This window comes from Talpa europaea (genome assembly GCF_964194135.1).
Source record: "Talpa europaea genome assembly, chromosome: 11".
In the NCBI taxonomy this organism is placed as follows: domain Eukaryota; kingdom Metazoa; phylum Chordata; class Mammalia; order Eulipotyphla; family Talpidae; genus Talpa; species Talpa europaea.
In genome coordinates this window covers 62299780-62325749 of record NC_140078.1, presented here as the reverse complement: position 1 = coordinate 62325749, position 25970 = coordinate 62299780, and positions in this window count along the sequence as shown.

Below are 25970 nucleotides of genomic sequence, written 5' to 3'. Positions count from 1 at the left end.
CATTGTATGAGAAATATACTGTCATTTGAACTGGTATTCCTCTGCAGGTAATGTGTCATTTCTCTCTGCTTCCAATATTTTTTTCCCTCTTTGGAATGTACTTTAAAATCTTTAATTATGATGTATCTTGCTATGAAACCATTTGGGATTATCATGTGAGGGTTTCATTCAACTTTTTGAATGTGTAGGTTTGTGTCTTAACCAAATTTGGGAAATTTTTAGCCACTATTTCAAATACTCCATCAGCACTATTATTTTCTCCTCTCCTTCTGGGATTCCAATGATATCAATGATCTATTTCACTCCTGATATTGGCAATTTTGTTATTGTCATACTTGCTGTTCATTTATAAATGTTATTAATTTTTGAACCAATTATTTGTTTCATTGACTTTTTTCCCCTAGTTTCAATATCATTGATTCCTGATAGTGCTTTTATTACTATCTTCTGTCTGCTTGCTTTGGTTTATTTTTCTTTCTGTTCTGTTTTTTTTCACTAGCTTAAGACAAGAATGTCGGTTATTGTCCACAAGTCCCTGAGGTTCTGTTTATTTTTTTGTTTAATTTCTCTTTGTTGTTCATATTGGATAGATTCAACTTTTCTCTCCTTATGTTCAATAATTCTGTCTCATTTCCACTCTAGTGTATTTCTGTTCCATATTTTCTATTTGGTTCATGTTATAATTTTTGTTTATTTTCAGTTTTCCATTTTCTGTAATTCTTTTTTTTTAGTTTTTATTTGCATCTTTATTTGTAATTAATTGGTGAACCTTTATATGGTAGTTGTTTTAAAGCCTTGTTATAAGTTCTCAACATATGATTGATCTTTGTGTTAGTGTCAGTTGATGCCTTTTCTCATTCAAATTGATTTTCTTGCCTATTGGCATGATGGTTTATTTTTTATTAATACTTGACATTCTTTATGTTATGTTAGGAGACTCTAGGTTCTAATTAAAGTTTTTTTTTTTTTTTTGCAGTCAGTCATCTTATTAATGATGTGGGCACTGGCTAATTTTATGGGCTGTGGTTCTAACAGCACTCTATTTTTTATTCTTTGAGATATTATTATGGTTTGCTTGATTTATCTGGTGTTAATGGAGCTCCTACTGGACCCTTCATTCATCCCACTGTCTGAGGGAATGGGACTCAGATGTCTTTTGGTATGAGAGATATGATGGAACTCTCCTATTGGTGTTCTGAGTTACCATGACATTCTGAATGAGAGGGGATTTCAGCACAGAAGGACAAAGCCGTCCTGTTTTGACAAATAGAAGTTACAATTTTTAATGGAGTCAATCTACTATGCTTTTATGATTTTTTTTCTTTTTGCCCTTAGTTTTTAAGGTATTTACCCATTCTAGTTGGAGTAAATATTCCTTTTACTCTCGTTTTCTAATCATTGATTTTACACCTTTATTGCTTGAATGCAGTTGGAATTAATTTTAGGGTATGGTGTGAGGAAGACCACACCACACATAATGGGGTACAAATATTATCCACTGTGTCCCCAAAGATACATCAATTGACCTGCTAAAAATTAGTGTTAGTATGACAAATATTTGTCCTTTTATTTGCAACTATTTGTGTTTTCATATTCAAAGTGTATATCTAGTAGTAACCATTTAATTGTATAGTATTTTGCTTTATTCATACTGACAATCTCTATGTTTTAATAGGGGTATTAAGTTCATTAAAATCTAATGTAAAGATAGTAAGTTTTAAATGTAACAATTGAATATTCTTTTAAAATTTGTGCCATCTATTTTATTCTTCTTTCTGCCTGCCTTCTTCCTGTTAAATTGGATAGACTTTATATTTCCATCTTATTGTCATTGTTGGCTCTTAGATCTCTTTGTATTGTGTGTGCACAGGCACACTTGAGCATGCACACACATATGTATATTTCCTTTAGGAATAACAATATGGATCAGAGTCTACCTAAAATTAATAAACTACCACTTCAGGTAAATATAAGACTCTTACAATTCTTATTGCTCCATTTTGGTATTGCTGCCATGTTTTCTTAGATTTATTAACTCTTCTGCACATTAACAGATTGTAACTTCAGCACAAGTTTATTTTTACCATGAGTATTTGACAATCCCTTGGTGATATAGAACTTAAATGATCATTTTCCAAAGCACAGCAACAAAAGCTGGCAGTTCTGACACAGACAGCAGCAGCCTTGAGAGATGGATGAATGAGACAATCACTTTGTCCATTCATTCTTTATTCATTTATTCAACATGTTTTTGTTGAGTGCTAAGAAACTAGGGTACAGAGCTGAACAAGTAGAAGTTATCTTGTGGAATTTAGTTTCCGAAGGTGATAATGGAGGACTCAACAGGGACAAAAATGGCTAGACACCTAGAGAATGTAACCAAAATGAGTTAACCAGCAATGTAATATGGCTATTATCTGCAGTTATATAAGATGGGTAAGTTGAGAAAAAAACTACGATTTCTCGTGGGCATACTTTAGAAACCAAACATATTTCAATCATGGTCATTCCTTATGAAACCCTCTCTATAACCCTCAAATGCAGGCGGGAACCAGGAGATGTCATTATCACAAATCTCCCAACAAGAACACATTAATAGTATCCAAACAGATGGGACTGTCTTATGTTAGTTTTTGCCTTTTTATAAGTAATTTTTTAGCTTGTCTTATTCTAGTTGTTTAGGAAAGACCAAAATCATATTCAAATTTACCTTATTTCCTTCAAAGACACTTATGATAGAAAGTCACTATGGATATTTTTGGCATACAAAATCACATTCACTAAATCTTTTGTCTCTTTTGTAACATAATTTTATTTTCATCTAGCAACTGCATGTTACCATAGGTGCCAAACTATTGGACAAAAAAAGTAAGAGAAAAGAAACATTGCAGAATTACAAGATATATCATGATTCAAAAATGCAAAATTCTCAAGTGTCAGCCTACAACTTAATTGATCATGGAACAGACAGACTTTCCTATAAAGAGTTCTCCAAAATACCACCAAAATCTAGAATTTAACATTTTCCAGACCATTTTCAGCAAGTTGACGAATGGAATTAGCTTTCCAACAGAAAGGGGTATGGGGAGCAGATGGTGGTAAATAGGTTATGAGACTAAATTGCAAAAAAGTAACTATTTCCAGTGTCACTGGTTCTGTCTAAAGGGTGGCTCCAGACTGCACATGCTGACTGTCCATAATATGGACAGGTAGCTCTTAAAACAACATTTACTATTTGCTTTTTCTGACCTTTCCTCAAAATCTTTCCATCGAAGTATATCAGTAACAAAATAAAATCATCTTCTGTTCCATCTCTAGGAATTTTGCAACTTTTGGTACATGGAAACCTGGCTCTGGTCCTAAAATAGAAGTGATTTGCAAATTTTACCTGTAGCATAAAAATACAGCAGCAATAATAAGGGCTAAATATTGACTTGTTCTGGGAAACTGTGAGGCTTTTTTTTTTTTCTTCATTATCTCATTTAATATTCACAATTCTTAGAATACTTCCTTCCTTAGAAACCAACAAAGAGATAAGATTCTGTCTAGTTAGCAAAAAGAAAAAAAAATCACAATTCTCATTAAGATATATTAATTTTAAAAGACTAAGGAAGCTGCTAATTATGATTTGGAAGCAGTAGGTATTCATGCTCCAATTTGAGAATTATAGAAAGACATTTTAAAAAGCATTTATTATTTTATCACTAAGAGATAAATTTCAATAATATTTTCATCTTTCCCTTGTGTGCCTTCAGTTTTTGCTGTTTGTTGACTTTCTAAAATAAATATAGATTATATAGATATGCAACCTTGTATACTTTTCAGGGAAAATGATATCGAAAGTATTATGATGGGCCTCCCCTGGTGGCGCAGTGGTTGAGCACTGGGCTGTGAAGCTGCCCGCAGCCTCTGCTGAGCCGGTTTGATCCGCGGCCACCGCGAGAGTCCCACATGGTGCGACAGACCTCTCCTGCCACGCCCGCTGCTCCCCTCAGCAGTGTATTTCGTCAGTCTGCCTGTTCTTCTCCCCGCTCTGGCTCTGGTGAATTCTCTCACCCTCCTGCACTTCTGACTATACCCAGTGCTTGTATAAATAAATAAATAAATCTTTTAAAAAAAGTATTATGACATTAAATGTGGTTTTTCAAAAATTTTCACTGTTCAGCATAATTTATTTAACAATTTCCCAATCCTCTGACAGATTATTTAGTCGTTTTATTATATAAGTACTATTAAATAAATTATAATAATTATTTTTTGTTTGCCTCTCTCTTTCCTACTGAAAGATTTCTAGAAATAAGGTAACTGGATAAAAAAACATAAAAGTTGCCTGTTTTTAGGTACGTTATACAATTTCACGTCAGAAAAACTGTCTCCAGGTTTAAGCAGCAATATCATTATGGATTTTGTTTTGCATGTTTGAATTGGGGATTTGTTAAATAAATTATTTATATGGGATAATAAGGAACTTAGCATTTTTTTTGAGAAATCTTCATACTGATTTCCATAATGGCTGCACCAATTTACATTCCACTTCTCTCCACATCCTCTCCACATCCTCTCCACACTTGTCTTTTGGAAAATAGCCATTCTCACAGGTGTGAGGTGATATCTTCTTGTTTTGAATAGCATTTCTTCAATAATCAGAGGTGAACATCTTTTCATATGCCTATTGGTCACCTGTATATCTTCTTTCAGGACTAGTCTATTTAGATCATCCACATATTTTTTAATGGAGTAGTTTGTTTTATATTGTTGAATATTCTGAGTTCTGTGTACATTTTGGATTTTAGTACCTTGTTGGATGTATGATGCGGAGATAGCTTCCTCCATTCAGTAGAACATCTTTATGATTTGATGCTATGTTCATTCACTGTTCATGTCTTTATTTCTAGTTATCTTAATTACTATGGCTTTGTATTATAGTTTGAAGTTGGGACATGTGATCTCTACATTTTTTTCTCAAATCTAACAATTGAATAAGATTGCTGATCTTTTTCCTTTGTTTTATAGTTCCAAATAAATTTCATGATTTTTTTGATTCTATTTCTGTGAAGAATGCCATTGAGATTTTAATAGGGGTTGCATTGACTCTATATATTGTTTTATATTATATAGCCATTTTACCAACATCAACTCTCCCAGTCCATGAGTATGTGTACCTTTCCACTCCTTATGTATTCTATTTCTTTCCACAATATCTTCTATTTTTTGTATGGAGATATTTCACTTCTTTAGTTAAATTTATTCCAAGCTACTTAATATTTTTTGATGCAATAATAAATGGAATTGTTTTCCCGATTTATCTTTCTGCTATTTTATTATTGACATATAGAAGTGCAACTGATTCTTTTTATATTAATATTTTAGTTTGCTACTTTATTGTATGAATTTATTATTTCTATAGTTTCTTACTGGATTAACAAGGACTCATGCCATTCTCACTCAAGAACATTAATATGACCCTCATTATCTACTTACCATCATGGCAGTGTGAAAGAGGAATATGATAAATAAGGTACCAGCTTTTCATGCTTTTGCCCAGCCCAGAGTTAATATACATCACTTCTTTCACATTTCATAGTCTAAACCAAGTCACATCACCATGCTTAAATTTAAATTGAGGAAGTGTACCCATTCTGTGTGTCCAGAAGGAAGAAATCTAAAACATCCATAAACAACCTGAATGGTTGCCATAATTACTTTGTCATATATATTTTTTCACTTTCACCAGTCAAATCTGTGGATCTTTTTCCTTTATGATATGTATTAAATCTTATGTAAAAAGACCGTCCCCATCTCAAGGTTATAAAATGCCTCATATTTTCTTCTAATGTATTTAAATTCTAGCTAAAATTTTGATGAGCTTTCTAGCATAACTGGATATTTTACGGTGTGTGTGTGTGTGCATGTGTGTGTGTGTTAATGAAGCTAACATTTTTTCCTATGTGGTTAGCCACTTGTCCCATACACTAAAATCCCATCTTTCCCTCCAAGACTTTAATATTCTACCCTTTTTAATAACTAAAATTTTATGGCTATATTACTTGATTTTATACTCCTTATTCAAACCAATGAATATATTTGTTTGGTATGTAGCCTCACTGTGTAAGTGTTTTAATTTTTAGTGGGCAAATACTCCATAACTGTTCTTCCTTTGAAACAAGCCTTGTCCATCCATTTTTTTTTTAACTCTTCTAAAGTATTGTCTTTCTCTTTCAAAATATAAAAATATAAATATTAAACAGAGCCTCCCTGGTGGTGCAAGGGGTTAAGACGCAGCATTATGAATCTATACATGGCCACTGCAGCACGAATTCTTTCCCCGGCCAGGGACGAACTCACACGGTACAGCAGACCTCTCCTGACTTACCCACTGTTCCCCTAAGCAATGTATTTTGGTCAATTTTCCTATTCTGTTCCCCACTCTGTCTCTGGTGAATCCTCTCACCCCCCACACACACACTTCTGGCCTGTACCCCAGTTCTTGTATGCCTAAATAAATAAATCTTAAAATAAATAATAAATAAATAAATAAATTTTAAACAGATTTGTATCATTCTATTGGAATCACTGGTAATTCTCATTTATTCAGGTTCTTTAAAAATTAGGTTTGCTAGATTTCAACATTTTGTATATAATTACTATCAGTCCATTTTAGTTTAGTTATGAATCCTGTACTTTTGTGGTTCTTAAAATTGTGCAAAAGATCTATTAATGAAAGTTTACATGTAACTACCTTACTCTATGAACTTTAATGGTATTTAATTCCATTTCTTGGATGTTTGGAATAGATAATTTTATATTTTAAAGAGTACTTGTTTATTTCATTGTACATGGCTAATGTACAATATTGAAATAATAGCATAAGCGTCTCATTTGTGGTAGTAAGCAAAATATTTCCAATCCTGACATTGAATAATGTAGCTTAGGGCCTCCCTGGTGGCGCAAGGGGTTAAGCACTGCACTATGAAGCAATCTGCAACCTCTGCAGCATGAGTGCAATCACCGGTTGGCCAGGGAGCAACCTACATGGTTCAGTAGACCTTTCCTGACTCAGCTGCTGCTCCCCTCAGCAGTGTGTTTCAGTCAGTCTGCCTGTTCTGTTCCCCACTCTGTCTCTGGTGAACCCTCTCACCCCCCACATCTCTGGCCTATACCCCAGCTCTTGTATGTATGAATAAATAAATATTAAAAAAATAAATAAATAATGTAGCTTAATATAGGTTGCTAGTAGAGGCCTTGTATTATGCTGTGTAACTTGATTCCATTCTTAACTTATGGAGTGTTTTGGTATTGTCATTTAATCGAATAAATGTTACATTATTAATTAATTACTTTTATTTTCTATATATTGATTTTGTTACTCTCATTTAGTAACAAGAGCTTTTGGGGCTATTAATTTTCTGTTAAATACAGCCTTATCCATTTAAAATGTGTATACATACCACCATAAGCAAAAGAATGAAACTAAACCACTACCTCACACCATGTACAAAAGTCAACTCAAAATGGATAAAAGAATTGAACATAAGACCTGAAACCACAGAAGATATAGAAGAAAATATAGGAAAAACACTACATGACATACATCTCAGTAACATCTTTAAAGACTCATAACCCAAAGCAAAGAAAGTGAGGAAAAGATAAACACATGGGATTACATCAAACTAAAAACTTCTGTAAAGCAAAAGAGACATTAACCAAAGCAAAGAGATACCCCACCAGTTGAGAGAAAATTTTTGCACTCCATGCAACTGATAAGAGACTGATCAAAAAGTTATACAAAAAACTCACAGGACTCAACAAAAACAAAGTAAACAATCCAGTCAAAAAATCGGTAGAACTTGAAAGACACTTCTCCAAAGAGGAAATGCAAATGGCAAAATGGCACTTGAAAAAATGTTCATCATCCCTTATAATCAGGGCAATTCAAATCAAAACCACAATGAGATACCAAATGACACCAGTAAGAATGGCACAAAAAAAAAACTAGCAACAACAAATGTTGACGAGGATGTGGGGAAAAAGGAACTCTCCTACATTGCTGGTGGGAGTACAAACTGGTTCAACCACTATGGAAAGCTGTGTGGAGGTTCCTCAGTCTACTAAAAATGGAGCTACCATATGACCCAGCAATTCCACTCCTAAGGATCTACCCAAAGGACACAAAAATATTGATTCAAAAGAATTCCTATACCCCTATGTTAATTGCAGCAATATTATAATAGGTAAAACCTGGAAACAACCCCAATATCCAAAAACAGATGACTGGATCAAGAAGATGTGGTACATATACACAATGGAATACTATTCAGCAGTCAAAAAAGATAAATTAATACCATTTTCTGCAACATAGATGGAGCTAGAAGGAATTATGTTCAGTGAAATAAGTCACAAGGAAAAAGAAAAATATTAGATGGTTTCACTTAACGCAGGAATATAGGGGAAGCAAATAAGACAACAAGGGAATAAAATAATAATAATAGAATATACAACAAAACAAAACAAAACACAAACAGGCCTTTATAAACCAGAGACATCCTGCAGGGGAAGGGGAGAGAGAGAGATTGGAAGAAGGGAGGGAGGAGCACAGGGAACTGTGGTAATGGTGCATGGGTGAATTGGTGGAAGAAATTCTATGGGGACTACACCTGAGGAGGGGAAAAAAACAAACATTGTTTTATAATGAACAATAATGTAAAGTATATATATATATATATATATATAATTTAAAAAGAGAAGATGTGGCATATATACACAATGGAACAGTATTCAGCAATCAAAAAAGATTAACTAATGCCATTCACAGTAATATGAATGAAGGGATTATGCTTCATGAAATAAGTCAGAAGGAAAAAGAGAAACATCAATGGTTTTACTAATAAGAAGAATATAGGGGAACCAAATAAGAGATCGGGGAAAAATAATAACAATAAAAAGCACAACACAACACAACAAAACAAAACAAAAGTAAACAGGCAACTGTAAATCAGAGACATTCTGCGGGGAAGGAGGAGGGAGAAGGATCAGAATGAGGGTAGGAAGAACACAAGGGACTATGGTGATGGTGCACAGATGAATTGGTGGTGGAAATTTTATGGTGTCTACACCTGAGAAATGAAAGAAAACATTGTACAAAAATGAACAATGATGTAAAATATAGATAAATAAATAAATAATTTTAAAATAAATAAATAAAATTTGGATACATAGCATTCCTATTTTTCTAGCACTCCATTATGCCATATTTCTTTTCCTATTTGAACAGAGGGTTCTTTAGAAGATGTAGATGTTTGCTTTTGGTGTTACTGTTCTCCAAGTTGTTGAACTTTGCATTTGAAATGTTGTTATTAATTTCAGTCTTATTTCATTGTAGGCAAAGCATGTATTACAAACATTTTATATTTCACAGTTTAATATGCTCTTCTTTGAGGTACAAAGTAGGTTCAATTTTTTCTTTAACTTTGCAAAGCCTTAAAAAGAATATGTGCTTTTAATCCTAGAGAACAGAATTCAATAAATATTTATTAAATTTGCTTTATTAGATTATTAAAATAATGTATTCTGTGTTTATCTGACCCAAGAAAGATCAATAAAAGTGTATTAAAGTCTCATTCAACAATTCTATTTGTGTCAATTTTCCTTATATACCTAAAAGTCTGTGTTTCATGTATTTCTGAAACTTTTACCATGTCAGTGAAAATTTAGGATTGTCTTATCTTCTTGATTGTCTATTTGAAAAAAATAAAGCTTTTTCCATCACATTTAATATTTTTATGATCTTTGATTCTATTTTGTATAAATAATACCAAAATTACTCTTTATTTTACTTTGCTTTTGACTAATAAATCTTGTCTGCCCATTTTTTCAATGGTAATGATTTATTTTGTTTTTGGTATGTCTTGCCTCTTGTCTTATAAGCCTTGGTTAGATTTTTGCATTTTAGCTGAAATGGAATCTTGTATTTTAATAGATTATTTAATGATCATTTTATAATGAAATTCAGCTTTTTTCAAAATATTGTCACAATCACATTTGTTCTTAGTGTATAAGGTGGGTGATGTCATTCCTATTTTTCACTCAAGGAAATTTAAAACCAAATATGTTAAATATATTTCCCAAGGTCATTCATGGAATATATGGCAGTGGTAAGACTTAACCAAAAAGTGTTACTACTAAAACCATGTTTTTTATAAGTATATAATATATTCTTAATGAACATGGATAGTCAGATGATCTATTTGGTTAAATCATTTGTCTTTTTTTCCAGTAAGGGAGATTAAACTATCTATTTGTGTGGGCATAAATGATATTTGCTGTTCCTCGAAGATCTTATTTTTATGTTTGATATATTTTATGTTTCACAGTTATTTTCTCTGCTTTATGTGCTTGGTGATTTAGACCAAGCTGTGCATTCTTTTATCTCTGTTGATTTGGAAGTCATAGTTCCTATTGTTATTTTTAATATTTTTAATAGTAATATTAAAGTAATTAATATTTTAATAGTGTTGTTTTTGATATACAAAAATTTACAACTTGTTATTTGAATAAGTAAATTATAAAATTTTCAAATCCTTAAGAGTTGTTGAGTCCACTCCTACAAAAATGAGGATTTACTAACTTTCATTTCTGGACTCCATTAATATGATCTGGGATTTTGTTATTATTTAATAATTTTAAAATGCTGAATATTTAACATTAAAGAATTATATTCTATTACATATTTTGTTTTCTAAAAGTATAGTTTTATATTTTTTTCACTGTTAGAATTAAAGTTATAATTCTTTAAATTTGACTGCTTACCTCATTAATGGTTAGTATCAATAGCATTTATTGCTCTATTTTTTTTTTCTTAAGTTTGATATTTCTCACAGTTACCTGGACCACTGAGTCCTAAGCCATATTGCTCATAAGAATCTCTCAGAAGTCGTCCCTCATGGCACAGGGAGTTAAGCACAGCACTGTGAAGCTATCCACAGCCACTGCAGCACGAGTTCGATCCCCCACCGGCCAGGGAACAACCCACATGGCGCAGCAGACCTCTCCTGACTCGCCCGCTGCTCCCCTCAGCAGTGTATTTCAGTCAGTCTGTCTGTTCTATTCCCCACTCTGTCCCTGGTGAATCCTCTCACCAACTCCCCACCCAGCCCCCACACACCTCTGACCTGTACCCCACTTCTTATATGCATAAATAAGTAAATCTTTTTTAAAAAGAGAATCTCTCAGAAAGATTAACACATATATTATTGCATTCCTTCCTCAGAGATTGTGCTTCAGGAAGTCTAGGTGGACCTAAAAATCTATACTTCTAATAAGCTTCTAGAGAATGCTCCCTGAATCTCACTTTGAGTAGTACTGACACGACAGACCTTAAGCTGTTTCTCTAGGAAAGGTGGTCTATGTTTTCTTTTCACTTACAGATGTGAGTATCTCTGTTACTTTTACAATTGAAATACAATTTGATTATATTCAGCTTTCTTGTGTGCATTCTCCCAAATTACCCCAAGCAAATACTGTAGATTTTATAACAATAACTCATGTCAGTTAGTGTGACAGGGGGAGGGGTAGAAGGCCACCCTGATTTTTATTCCTTTATAAAGTTAAAGTATTGTCTTTGCGTGCATGCTTGAATAATTTTTTTTTCATTCTTATAATTAAAAAATTTTGCCAGGTTGTAATGGTATGAAACCCTTTTCATTAGTGTTACCTGGAGTATGGAAAGCCCTTTAAATTTGCATAGTGATGCTTTTTTGGTTTTGTTTTTATTTTAGCTCAGAGAGCTTTCATTAATCTTTGATTATTACAATGTTCAAATTGATTCTGCTTTAAGAGCATCTATAATCCTTAGATTGGTTTTAGTATTTAAGTATATGATGGGTTTTCTATATTTTAATCTTCCCTATTTTGTTAATTTAGTGTTTATTCTTTTTCTTCATTTTGACAGAACTTACCAATTCTTGATATACTTTTTAAAGATTGATTTTCTTTTAATCTCTAATGTTGACTTTAATTCTGGCATGGAATGGTAGCTTCTTTACTATATTTTCTTGAATAACTTCTTTTCCAAACCATTCTACTTTCTCTTTCTGCTTCTTAACATTACTGAGGATGCCAAACTTCTAACATTCTTTGAGATTCCTATGGCAAATCATCCAGGGAGATCATCTTTTAGTCTTAGTCAGAAATACTGTCTCTTTTTCTTGTTCATCATGATTGTTATCTTTATCATTAAAAAAAAGAAAAAAGATAGTAATCATCATCACCTGTATGTCATCTGAGTCCCCTATAGCAGGATCATAAATTTGTTTGCTGGGCCTCCCTGGTGGCGCAGAGGTTGAGCACAGCGCTGTGAAGCTGTCTGCAGCCTCTGCAGAGTGGATTCAATTCCTGGCTGGCCAGGGGGATTCCCACATGGCATGGCAGATCTCTCCTGTCTCGACCGCTGCTCCTGTCAGCAGTGCTTTCTGTCTGTCTGCCTGTTCTGCTCCCCACTCTATCTCTGGTTAATCCTCTCACCCTCCCGGCCTCTGGCCTGTACCCCAGCTATTGTATAAATAAAAACTAAATATTAAAAATAAGTAAATAAATAAATAAGCTTGTTTGCAGAATTTATATCTCAGTTTCCATCTCTAGCAGATTTTCCATGCAGTAGAGATCCTTAGGTTGATAGAGAAAATCCTCCTAGGGTCACTGCCTAGATCTATGTCCAACATGAATATGAACAACAACTATCTCCAGGGTACCCATTACCTTTATAACAGCTATAGTGTTTTATCTATGATGGATATTGACAAATATCATTCTAAAAACATTATTACAGCACTCAGTAGACAGGATATTTCCCCCATAATATGGTCTACATCTTAAACCTTTCATTTTAAGGTTGCATGACAAAGAAAAATTAAGGTTCCATGTAGAAGTAAGGTTGCAATCTTCTAGCTTTAATACAGGGAGATTATCCTCTATTACTCAGATGGATTCAATGTAATCACAAGAATTCTTAAACATGAACAGAGAGATACAGAAAAGTCAGAGTCAGGGTACTGTAATATGAGAAACACTTGAGTGCACATTGCTAGCTTTGACAGGAAACACCACCAAAAGCCTTGGATGGAACTTGAGGTGAAATAAGTCAGAAAGTGATAGATCTGTAGAATATTAGTAACTAACAAACAAACAAAAAAGCATATACCAGCAAAACATGGCAAAAACTAATTGTATACTTAGTGATAAATGTACTGGTAATAGGAGGGAAGAGTAGGGAGAGGAGATAAGTGAAGGCAGGTGATAGGGCATTAGCATGGTAGGTTGGTGGAGGAAAAATGAAGTATATGCACATATGCAGGAGTGAAAATGCAATCCTAAAATTATATACATAAGTAAATGACTAGCAAATCTAATTTTAAAAAATGTAGAACCATGGTCCAGCTATTTTAATTTTTTATAACACTACTTTCCTTTGGAGAGGGTATAAAAAGATCACATTATGAAATGTCTCTCTCTTTATGGATAGGGGACTAGTGAAAGCAAGATCTCCTATGTCCTGCTTTGTCCAATTAGATTCTTCTCATTGATCTCTGGAAATCACTGTGTTTATTCAAGGTCTAACCCCTACTAAAAGTTGGATATAGCTGTTGCCTCTGCTACTAGGAAAGATTACCAAACATTCTAGGTACAGACAAGGACTATGGAATAAAACTGTACAGGCTCCATCATTTACTAGCTGTATAATCTTGGTCAAATCATAGGTACATGAAAATATTAAAAGGGAATTGGCAAAGGCATATTAAATTCTGAATAATAAAGAATATTTTCCTGAAAGAAACATGCTATTATGAAATTAACCTAGCACACTGCTTTTTGTCTTGCCAGTACTGAAGGACATGTGGCAGCTAAAACCCTTCACTTGACCATGTCTTGCAAACTTTCTATATAGCAGGTAAAGGGCCAAAGCACAACATGGTTTAATGAATAACATACACACATTCATCCATGAGTACTAGATCACAGACTCTCAGGCTTCTCACTGCTGCTACAAGAATCATCTTTTGTTTACATGCTGGCTACAACTATTCTGGAAGCTTAATTCTTTACCTAGAGCTGCACTGAAGAGAGAGAAGTCTCTTCCACTATTAGTCTACAATATGACTGAACATTTCCAACATTATAACCATCAAAGACAATAAAGACATCGAATCACCAAGAGGATTAAATCAAAACATAAATGGAATGACACAGAAGAGCCATTAATCTTTTTCAGTAAAGTATATTACTTGATGGAATTTCTTTGTACAGCAGCAAAGAATACCGAAGAAATTAAGCAGGTTATATTTGGGAAGGACCAAAAAGAAAACTGAAGAACCTTAATGACATAGGTGGGCAACACTAAAATGCTGAATTTTCTCTGGGCATGATCCAACATTGGCAGAGCTAATGTGTGGGCTTCTCATAATATTGATATTTTCTTGTAGTATTGGAAAAACAAAGAGAGAATTAGATCATCTTATCTATTTAAGAAATTAAAAAAAAAAAAACAGGGCCATGAAACAAGTGAATATATGCAAAAATCAAATAATGAAGTTTACATCCTGACCTTCACCCTCACAGGGGCACTTTAATAACTCCTTTATGCCTCCTTTCTTGCAATAGTTAACTAGAGATAAAACATATTGGCTGCTTTGGAGCAGCTATGATAATACCTATGATGCTCCTAGCACAGTATCTAACCCCTACTAAGAGTTGGATATAGCTGTTGCTTCTGCTATTAGGAAAGACTACCAAACATTCTAGGTACCGACAAGGACTATGGAATAAAACTGTCCAGGTTCCATCATTTACTAGCTGTATAATCTTGGTCAAATTATTCAACTTCTCTGCTCCATACTTTCCTCATCTGTAAGTCAGGGGGAGGAGGTAGCAATAATAACCATCTCAGGGTTGTTTTGAGGACTAAATGAGTTAATATTTGTAAAATGTTTAGAAGAGTATCTGGCATATAATATGGTTGATAAATAAATTATTCCTCTTTATTCAGTTTAAAAACTATGGTCAGGGCCTCCCCGGTGGCACAGTGGTTGAGCACTGGCTTGCGAAGCTGCCTGCAGCCTCTGCAGCGCCAGTTTGATCTCCGGCCTCCCGGCAAGGGTCCCACATGGCTCGCAGACCACTCCTGCCCCCCGCTGCTCCCCTCAGCAGTGTACTTTGTCAGTCTGCCTGCTCTGCTCTCCCCTCTGGCTCTGGTGAATTCTCTCACCCTCCCACGCTTCTGACTGTACCCAGTGCTTGTATAAATTAAAAAAAAAAAATGGTCGTGGAAAAAACAGGGCTCCTTAGTGGTACTCTGGGGGGTCCTTGTGGTTAGTAAAGAAAAGAAAGACATGGCCCAGTCCCTCTATTCAAACAGAGTGACTCTGTTATTTATTGAGTGAGATTTTCTTAAGTAAATAATCCAGCTATTGGGCCTCCCCTGGTGGTGCAGGCGGTTGAGCGCAGCGCTGTGAGCTGTCCACAGCCTCTGCAGCGCCGGTTCGATCCTGGCTGGCCAGAGAGGGTCCCACCTGGTGCACGAGACCTCTCCTGCCAAGCCCGCTGCTCCCCTCAAAAGTGTTACTTTGTCAGTCTGCCTGTTCTGTATCCCACTCTGTTTCTGGTGAATCCTCTCACTCTCCCACACTTCTGACTGTACCCAGGTTCTTGTATAAATAAATAAATAAATATATATTTTTTTTTTAAAAAAAGAATCCAGCTATTGAAAAATATAAAACTAAAGGAGGAGGAAAAGGAGGGAGAGAGGGAGGGGATATAAGGAAGGAAAAAGGGATAAGGAAGAAGCAGAGGGATGGAGAGAGAGGAAAGAAGGAAGGGAGGAAATAAACCATGGATCTATACTGGTGTGCCTTCATATAAAATCTCTGTATCAGTCCAGTTATTACAAAATATTGAGTATTTCTATATACATAATCAAGAGAACTTAGTTAGGTCACTTGTAAGGACCCTGCTAGATAGAAAATTTAAAAATTAATTTCAGTAATTTCAACTTTTATTTTTCTTTTTAAAGATTTAGTTATTTATTTATACAAACACTGGGTACAGTCAGAAGCACGGGAGGGTGACAGGATTCACCAGAGCCAGAGCGGGGAACAGAACAGGCAGAATGACGAAGTTCACTGCTGAGGGGAGCAGCGGGCATCAGGAGAGGTCTGTGCTCCATGCGGGACCCTCGCTAGCTGCCCGGGATCAAACCGGCACAGCAGAGGCTGCGGTCAGCTTTGCAACCCAGCACTCAACCACTGAGCCATCAGGAAGGCCCAATTTCAACTTTTAAAGACACGACTTCCCAAACTTCTTTAGGGTAAACAAGAATCTCAAGAATTCTAATCTCACATTCAAATCTATGAATATTCACCATAGTCAAATGAATAATAAATCAGCCCTGAATTCAACTGCTTGCCATGCCAAATTGTCTATTTCCTAAAATACTTGGAAATCTGGTTTTAATATATATTTAATTATTTGTGGTCTCATGATGGTTGCTTTTAAAGCAACCTGAAAATTGTGCTATGTTTTGCAGTAAGGAGAGAAAGGACAAACGAGGAAAGCAAAATATGGTGACATTAGCAAAAGGAAAGAGTCTATGGATCAGAGAGCTGGACTCTGGAAGACATTTTTTAAATGTCACCAGATACAATTTATGATATAAAAGGGAATATTCCTTGGTTATTCTCAGTATTGTCATCTACATGAATAATAAATCAAAAGCTTTTATCCATAATTTGGCTGAATATTATGACCTTAGACAAATGGGCAATATGATTTACTCCACAGATATCAATAAAACTGAAATTTAGTGAAAATATCACCAGATCGGACCCATACTCTTAAAAATTGGCAAAACAAACAATATGAGGGAGAGTTTTCATTTTTTAAAATGCATTTTATTTTTTAAAATGAGTGAAATCTTTGAAATTTCTTTTAAATGACTACCCTTCAGTCTCTGCTACATAGAAAATCCAATTACATTCAAGCTAAACATTATCACCTATTCTATCTTTTATAAAGACACAGGGAAGGGAAACTTTCCCTTTCAAACTCTTTGGCCAGTATAGCAATTAAGTTGACATAAGACAGATTAACAGGAGAGAAAAAATAAATTTACACACACAGAAACTCCAAAGATAGAGGGCTCAAAGAAAATCAGGCAGTTGATGATTATACACCATCCTGAGCTAAGAAAGACCAGAGGTCTGGGACTTCATGGGGTGGAACACAATTCTCCATAAGATGAGAAGACCAAATGCTTGGTAAACAAATTTTGCCATGTGATGCAGATAAGTCTTTCTAATGTAAAAAGTTATCTCTAATAATGAATAGCTCTCTTACTGACAAAATTCTTTTTGTCAGTAAAGGGAGAAATAAAAACAAAATCAAAACCAACCTCTCTTTTATCTGCTGCAGCTCCAAACATTCCACATGCAAAAACTGCATATTTTAGAGTCACATATTCTTTACTCTCTCATACATCGCTAGTATTTTCTCCAAATTGGTAAAGGTTTTAATATTTTACCTTTAAAGATACATACCGTGTGATTCCATAATGTATTAAATATGGAAAATTCATAATGATTAGAATTACATAGAGTGATGATAAAATATGAAGAAATGCAAGGAAATGATTATTGCAAAGGACAATAAAATGCTGGTCAGAACTTGTTTTATGCAAAAAATTTGCCTCGTGACTCCCCATTTTTTACTTATTCCCCTTCCCTCCTTCCTGCTTTCATAGAAATTCCTTCCACTTATTTTACAGAAGCAGCAGGTCTTAGTGACATAAGTGACTGGAACAGGAAATAATAGACCTTTTTAAAAGTGGGCTTCAAGCAGCATGAGCATGACCACTAAGGACACTGACTTAGAATGACCCTGTAATATCTGCATCTTCCAAATCCCCCATAGAATACATGTTAAACCCTCCAACAACAAATACATGATCCATGCACATCATAAACTTTCTATTTCCCTTCTTTCTTTGTCCTAACTGGGCTACTCCCCACCTTCCACCTACCTTTAAAATCCCAAGTGCCATTATTGTAGAGACAGATTTGAGTCCCACTGCACTTGCCTTGCATGGCCTCACAATAAAGCTCTTTCCCTACTCACAATAAATGGTATGTCACAATGTTTGACTATTAGAGCACATAGGTCAATGGTCCCTTTCTGGGTTACAACAATGTGGTCACCACTTCTATGTGGTCAGAGAAAGGATTAAGATCAAGGAAGTTTTTGGGAAATTTCTGTAGAACTGGAAATAATCTATTAAATCTTAACATAGATAAACTCTGACACACGTAATTATTTCTTAAACTGAACTTTGTAGTATTTAATATCACAATTTTATTTAGGATATCTACTCTGATGTGACTTTCCTGTCTATTACATGGTGGTAGAGTGTAATTTCCATAAAAAGGGGAGGTTCCATGGTCCCTACCTACCTAATGAAGAGGAGAGGTGAGTGGTAAGAACTTGGAAAAGAAGACTTAGAGGGGGTACACAGACTTAGAGGGGAGCAGAGAGACATTTGCACAAGTCCCATTTGTTTCTCAACTTAGGACTTGAATCAGGGACTTTTGGGAAATGGAAGGAGACAGAAGACATGTAGAGACATTTGGAGGAGATATAGGTGAGAGACCCATTGGGGACACTGACAATGGCAGCCACTCCCTTAATTTGCACCCTGATTTTGCCCCTCTCATTCCAAACTATCTGACCCCTTTTACACCTTTCCTAAGGTTCCCTGCCAAAAGGTGCCTTAGACTTGTGGCAAACTTTTGGGTCTTGGTGGCCCCACTTTGGCCCCTCTTTGGCTGGGCATTTATCCACTAGGGGATGGTGACTTTGGGTGTTTTATTGGAAAGCTATTATCCTTTCTTCTCTTTCTATGCACACTAGTCCTATTAATGTTCTTTCACACTAACAGTATGCTTTGTCTTTATGCAGGGAATGACAAGACCCATTTAGAGCATGCATGTTTGGAGGTCACAGGGTATCCCTAAGGCTGACTGCTAACAGTGGTTCATTGTTTACCTGAAATTCAAATTTTACTCGTCATTCTAAATTTTATCTGGCAACTTCATCCTAATCAGGATAGCATTATTAGATTACAAATACTTAAACCTAACACAGAAAAATAAAAGCACAGCTACAATGCACTATTAGAAGTCTCAGTCATTGTTGTTTTATATTCTATTACATGATAAATTTGTGTTTCATGGTTTGTGACCCCCTAGGCCCCATCCAGGTTTTTGTGCCCAGGGACTCTAAACAAAAACAGGCCACATAGATGCAAATTATAATTTGTTTATACGAAGGCAAAGAAGCTGACCTTTATGAATATAGCTATGGCTAAGAAAGGAGAGCTTTGAGACAAAAACAAATCTAAAAATTTTTAATCTGCTTTTTTAAGCACCAATTTGCCTTTTATTATGAGTTTGTTTGCACAGGAAAGGAAAAGACAAACACGTAAAATGGATGTTATATTGCTTCCTTATACACGAAGAATTACACCTCTGTCTAACAATACTAACCACTCTAAAATATAATTATGGATCAATGCTTTAAAAAATATCCTGAATTGCCTGCAGAAATGGCAAGAAGAATTCAATTAAATTATTTGTAAAAGCCAGAGTCTTTTTTTTCCTATCCATCTGCTACTCGAAATGGGATGACCTTTCAAATAGTGCTTGCCATTCTCAAAGCAAACTCTAAATAAAGAAGTGAAGTGTGGCTTTTTTTTTCCTTTTCCACCAGGTTCAGCATAGATAGAGCATTTGTACTGACATACTACAACACTCAAAAGAATGCAGATTTGGCTTCTAGAACATAAAAGAAGCATTTTAGGAATATCAATCAGGTTCTGTCCCATACCTTCAGTCATTGGCATTTGACTTCTATCAGAAAGGTGTGCTGCTTCTGAGATAAGTGTTTGGGAACAAGCCACATGAAATAATTTACTCCCTGGAGAAAAATTACAAATCCCTCCCCAAACAATTGAATAAAATAAACCAGTTACTAAAGAATCCCTTTCAAGCTGCCTATGGCATGGGAGCTAATTCAAAAAGGTCAGATTTTTAAGTAACAATAGACTCAAAATAGACCTTCCAAAGGCCTCTCAATAGACCTGTATTATTAACGAAAAACTTTTACTTTGAGACTATTAATAGTAATAAGCAGTGCTTTCTTCACCAAGTCTATATATTTTATTTTTTTTTATCTTGCTTACTGTCCCCTCTGTCCCTCTTCAATTCTAAAATGGTTCTAATTTTGTCTTTTGTATTTTTCTGTGGAAAAAATTAAGAATCTCTTAAAAAAAATTCAGTATTTTTCTTGATAAAATAGCCACATTTTTAAAGTTCATAAAATGCAGAAAATCATTAAAAAAAATAAGATATCCCCACATCACCTGAGAAAGCTACTGCTAACAGAGTATAAACAATTCCATTCATTTTCATGCATAAATCTATCACAAAATTGCATCATAATGTCCAACTTTGAACTCTAACCTTATAAACTGCTTCAAAAGTGTAAACTTAGATTAACTGCTTTGCACATCTATGCTATAATGGAAACATACATCATTAGAAACAATTTTTTAAAGATTTTTATTATTTTATTTATACAAGAACTGGGGTACAGACCAGAGGCATGGGAGGGTGAGAGGATTCACCAGAGACAGAGTGGGGAACAGAACAGGCAGACTGACCAAAATACACTGCTGAGAGGAGCAGCAGGCGAGAGAGGAGAGGTCTGCCACGCCATTCGGGTATCTCCCTGGCCAGCCAGGAATCCAACCTGCACTGTGGAGACTGCAGTCAGCTTCACAGCACTGCACTCAATCCACTGTGCCACCAGGGAGGCCCATTATAAACATTTTTTTTATAATTTTGCATGTGTTTATAGTTGTAATATAAGTGGATTATTTAAGTATTTCTGATTTATTCATATGATTTACAGCATTTTTCATTATTTTAAACAAAACTACAATGAATATTTATGCACACATCTTTACAATTATTTCCTTAGCATTACTTTTGTTAACTGAAAATAAAATCTTAATGATAGACAAAGAGTTTATTCGATAATCAAAAGTGAGGACTCGAATCTGGGAAGTAGTCTGACAGACTGTATTATGTGAAAGTTGTTCTAATAAACACAAATTTGAGGGCCTCCCCTGGTGCCCCAGGCAGTTGAGCACCGTCCTGTGAAGCTGTCCACAGCCTCTGAAGTGCCAGTTCGATCCTGGCCCTCCGGCAAGGGTCCCACATGGCACGACAGACCTCTCCTGTCTCGCCCACTGCTCCCCTAAGCAGTGTATTTCATCAGTTCTGTTCCCTGCTCTTTCTCTGGTGAATTTTCTCACCCTCCCACGAATCTGGCCTGTACCCCAGTTCTTGTATAATAAATAAATAAATTTAAAAAAAACCACAAATTTGAATTCACTTTACATAGGTAGGAGTAGTGAATCACTGACATAAAGAAAGGAATTATTTTTTTTAAAGATGTATTTATTTTTATACAAAAACTGGGGTATAGTCCAGAGGTGTGGGAGGGTGAGAGAATTCACCAGAGACAGAGCGGGGAGCAAAACAGGCAGACGGACCAAAAACACTGCTGAGGGGAGCAGTGGGCGAGGCAGGAGAGGTCTGTCACACCATGTGGGTATCTCCCTGGCCGGCTGGGAATCAAACCTATGCTGCAGAGGCTGCAGACAGCTTCACAGTGCTGCGCTCAACACACTACGCCACCAGGGAGGCCCAGGAAATAATTATTCTTGACAAGACAGGCTTCTTATTCTAAGTTGGGTCATCCTAAAGATATGCTGATGTTAGAGGAAGGTAATGAAGGATTTAATCTTTTCCTTCTTAAAGAAAGCACTGCAGATATAGAAAGGCTAAGTGCCCATTGTTAAATCTCTATCTGGCCCCTTGGTTATCAGTGGATGTGGAAAGACTAGCTTTACCTTAGCCGTAGATACTGCATAAGCTCCAGGATGGAACCTGTTCAGATTTTAAGTCTATGAAGATGACTTTCCTTTCTTACCTGCTGGACCACAGAGGAGTTCTAGAAAATTTTATGCTATGTTTACACTTTCTAGAAGTTAGAAAGCATGAGCATTATTAAAGTTTTAAAGCCATAATCTTAAAATACAATAAATACCACGAGGATTTAAGATAAATCCACACTCAAAAAAGTCAGGAAAAAAAAGGATACAGATAATATATATTTTAATTTTTAATATATATATATATTCAACATAACAAATTAAGAAAATAGATGCATATGTACAAATAAGTTTCCGTTTGAAAAATTAAACAAAAACACATACACACATACTGTCAGAGACATCTCCATAAAAAGGAGAGGTATCATGTTCCCTGCCCTCATTTAATGAGGGACAGAGCAGAGTAACCAGGTGATGCTGTAAGACAGGGAAGGCAGGGGGCCTCAGAAGAAAAAAGGAAGAGCTTTGGCTTTTGCAGCCCTACTTGCACCATGGTACTGTTGGGAAAGATACATAAAAGGAGACACTTTGAAGAGACATGGGTGAGAAACGTGGGAAGCTGACAGTGGCAGCCTTTATTTTGATATGGTATGTCCCTTTGTCCCACCTTTCTGGGACCTGCTCAGAAGCCCTTTCGTATGTTCCCTTGCCAGGAAGTGCTTTAGACTTATCACAATCTTTTGGGCAATAGCCCCTGAGCTTCAACCCACACTGTTTGGCTGGGCATTTGCCCATGAGGGGATAGGAATTTGGAGTAATTTACTGGAAAACTATTATCCTTTCTTTTCTTCTCTCCCTATGCACCTTAATTTTATTAAAGTTTTTTTAAAACTATAAATCTGCTTTGCCTTTGTGTGCACAGATGGCCAGACCCCTTTAGGGTTAGCAAGATTGCAGGTCCCTGGGTGCTCCTTGGTTGAATGCCAACAGCACCACAAAAGAAACCAAAATTTCCCCCAGCCCTACTGCCAATCCCATTTTCCCATGATAGTTAATAAAAATACAAACAAACAAACAAACAAAACAATTGTTTGCTTATGAACCATTCTTTTCTTTTTCATTTTAATGGTTTCATAGTTTCCAAATTATTCAAGTGATTATTTTCTTGCTATAGTATGTGTGGACAGTCTCCCCAAAAAAGACAGATATGATTTTCTGAATATGCCCAGAGTAGGCATATTTCAATAATTGTCACTTTTACACAGAGAACTAATGGTTAATCAAGAAGACTCTGTGAGCCTCAGAAAATCTATTATCAATCATTACTTTAAAAAACAAATCTTTTTTTAAAGATTTATTTATTTATTTATTTATTTTAAATTTTTAATTTATTTTATTAAATAATAAATTTTATTTTTATATTCCCCCATACAACTGCACATGCCCCATTCTGACCCCAATCCCTCCCCTCCCGGCCCCCAACCCCCAAAAAGTGTCTTTGGTTCATAGTTTTTTGTTGATTTTGATTTCTCACTTTCTTATAGTTATTCTTTTTCCTGATCCCTTATTTAAGTTTTCTAGATTCCTGCTATGAGTGAGACCATCCGGTATTTTTCTTTTTCTTTTTGGCTTATTTCGCTGCGCATGATCCCTTCCAGCGCCATCCATGTTGCTGCAAATTGCATGTGTTTATCTTTTTTGAATGCTGAGTACAAGCACTGGATACAGTCAGAAAAGTGGGAGGGTGAGAGAATTCACCAGAACCAGAGCAGGGAGCAGAACAGGCAGAAGGACTGAAGTACACTGCTGAGGGGAGCAGTGGGCACAGTAGGAGAGGTCTGCGTGCCATGTGGGACCCTCGCCGGTGGCTGGGGATCGAACCGGTGCTGCAGAGGCTGCAGGCAGCTTCGCAGCCCAGCGCTCAACCACTGAGCCACCAGGGGAGGCCTCCCCAAAAAAATAATAATAATTTTAACTTAATAGTATTTATTTTAAGTAAAGGCCTTTCTTTGATCTTTGTTCCTAATGGAAGAAGCAATCACTAGTCAGAAGGATGTAAGGGGTGGGGGCGGGGAAGCATCATTCAGGTATAGGTTTGTCTGTAAACTTTCATAGTAAATATGAGGTTACCCCCTTCTCTGTCATATGAAGTTTCCCCTTCTCTGTCCTTGATGCTCCAGGTATAAACACACACACACACACTCAATAACTTTTCTATTAATGAACTATTTTTGGTTACTGTTTGTCATACTTCATTATTTTTGCCACTACAAACAATGTAACAACCTCATATATATTTTTTTATACAACAGGGGCCTCCCTGGTGGCACAAGGGGTTAAGCACCGCACTGTGAGGTAATCCACAGCCTCTGCAGCACGAGTTTGATCCCTGGCTGGCCAGAGAGCAACCCACATGGTGAAATAGACGTCTCCTGCCTCGCCTGCTGCTCCCCTCAGCAGTATATTTCAGTCAGTCTGCCTGTTCTGTTCCCCGCTCTGCCTCTGGTGAATCCTCTCACCCCCCACAACTCTGGCCTGTACCCCAGTTCTTGTATGCATAAATAAATCTTTTTTTTTATTTTTAAATAATAGATTAGCAATTCCCAATAGTAGAGACAGAGTCAAAGAGCAGATTTATCATTAAATTTAATATATATTTGAAGATTTATGAAGTCATGGAAATTTTTTATTTTCACATCATGATTTGAACTTGTATATTCATGACTGACTACTATGAGGTTTTTAGATTTTCATGTTATTGGTCATACATACAGACCTTTTGTGAACTGCCAATTAATATCTTCTTTAACCATTTATTTTATAAGTTAGAAGTATAACTTTAATCTCATCGATGTCCAGGAGCTCCTCATTTTCTAATATTTGCATTTGTTTAAGGATTTACATGTATATTTCTAACTGAAATTTACTTTTTGTTTTATGGTGAGAAATAGGGGGTTAACATTTACAATTTGCAGATGAAAATCCAACTTTTACGAGACCGTTTTTTATATATTTTCCCTGAATTAGAAATTAACTTTCACCAAATGTTTAGTTCTTTATTTCATATTTGTATTTGTTTCTGATTTCATTTCTATTTCAGTCATAAATTTTTCTCCTGACCAGTAACAAACTGTTTTAATAACACCAACTTTATATTAAGCTTTATTGTCTAAAAGGAAGAGAAAAAAAAGTGTTGCAATACTGACTATAATTACATTAATATATGTATTATTTTAGGAAGAATGGCATTTTCTAATACTAGGAATTATTAGGGTATATGTTTTAATTATTTTCTTATCAAATTTTTTACTAAAGATTTTATATTTGTTTGTTTATATAAATAAAATTTATTTTTATTTTTATGTAACTAGTTTGAAAGTATAAAGAAGCTATGGTTTTTATGTTTACATTTTGGCCATCCAGTTTGCATGTTTCTTAATCATCTCTAAGAGAGTCTTTATAAGTTTTCTAGGAACATATTCATATTATATAAAAATGAAGATAACACTAATTTTTTTTTCAAATATCTATAATGCTTACTTTTATTGTGTAATTATATTATGGAGGACTCAAAACACAGAGCTCAATAACATTGTTGTCAGTAAATATCCCTTTGTATTTTTCCTGGTTTTAATAGGAATGGCTTTTATATTTAACTGTTTTGTTTGATGTTGGATTTTTACAGCTATTATTTAGCATGTTTAAGTTTCTTCTTATTTACAGTGTTATTAGAAATTTCTGATAAATGCTATCAAATTCTTATTTTGTAATGTGAACTATATTTAATAGAGTCCTGGCCCTCAAAAATAAAATAATCAGGGCCACCTGGATTCTCAGAGGGCCTTATTTTCAAATGCAGTCTTGATAGATGTAGTTAGCTAAGATTAGATCACAATGAATTAAAGCGTCCTAATCCAATGACTGGTGTCCCCATGACAAGAGAAAACAGAGACACAAACACACACAAGGAAAA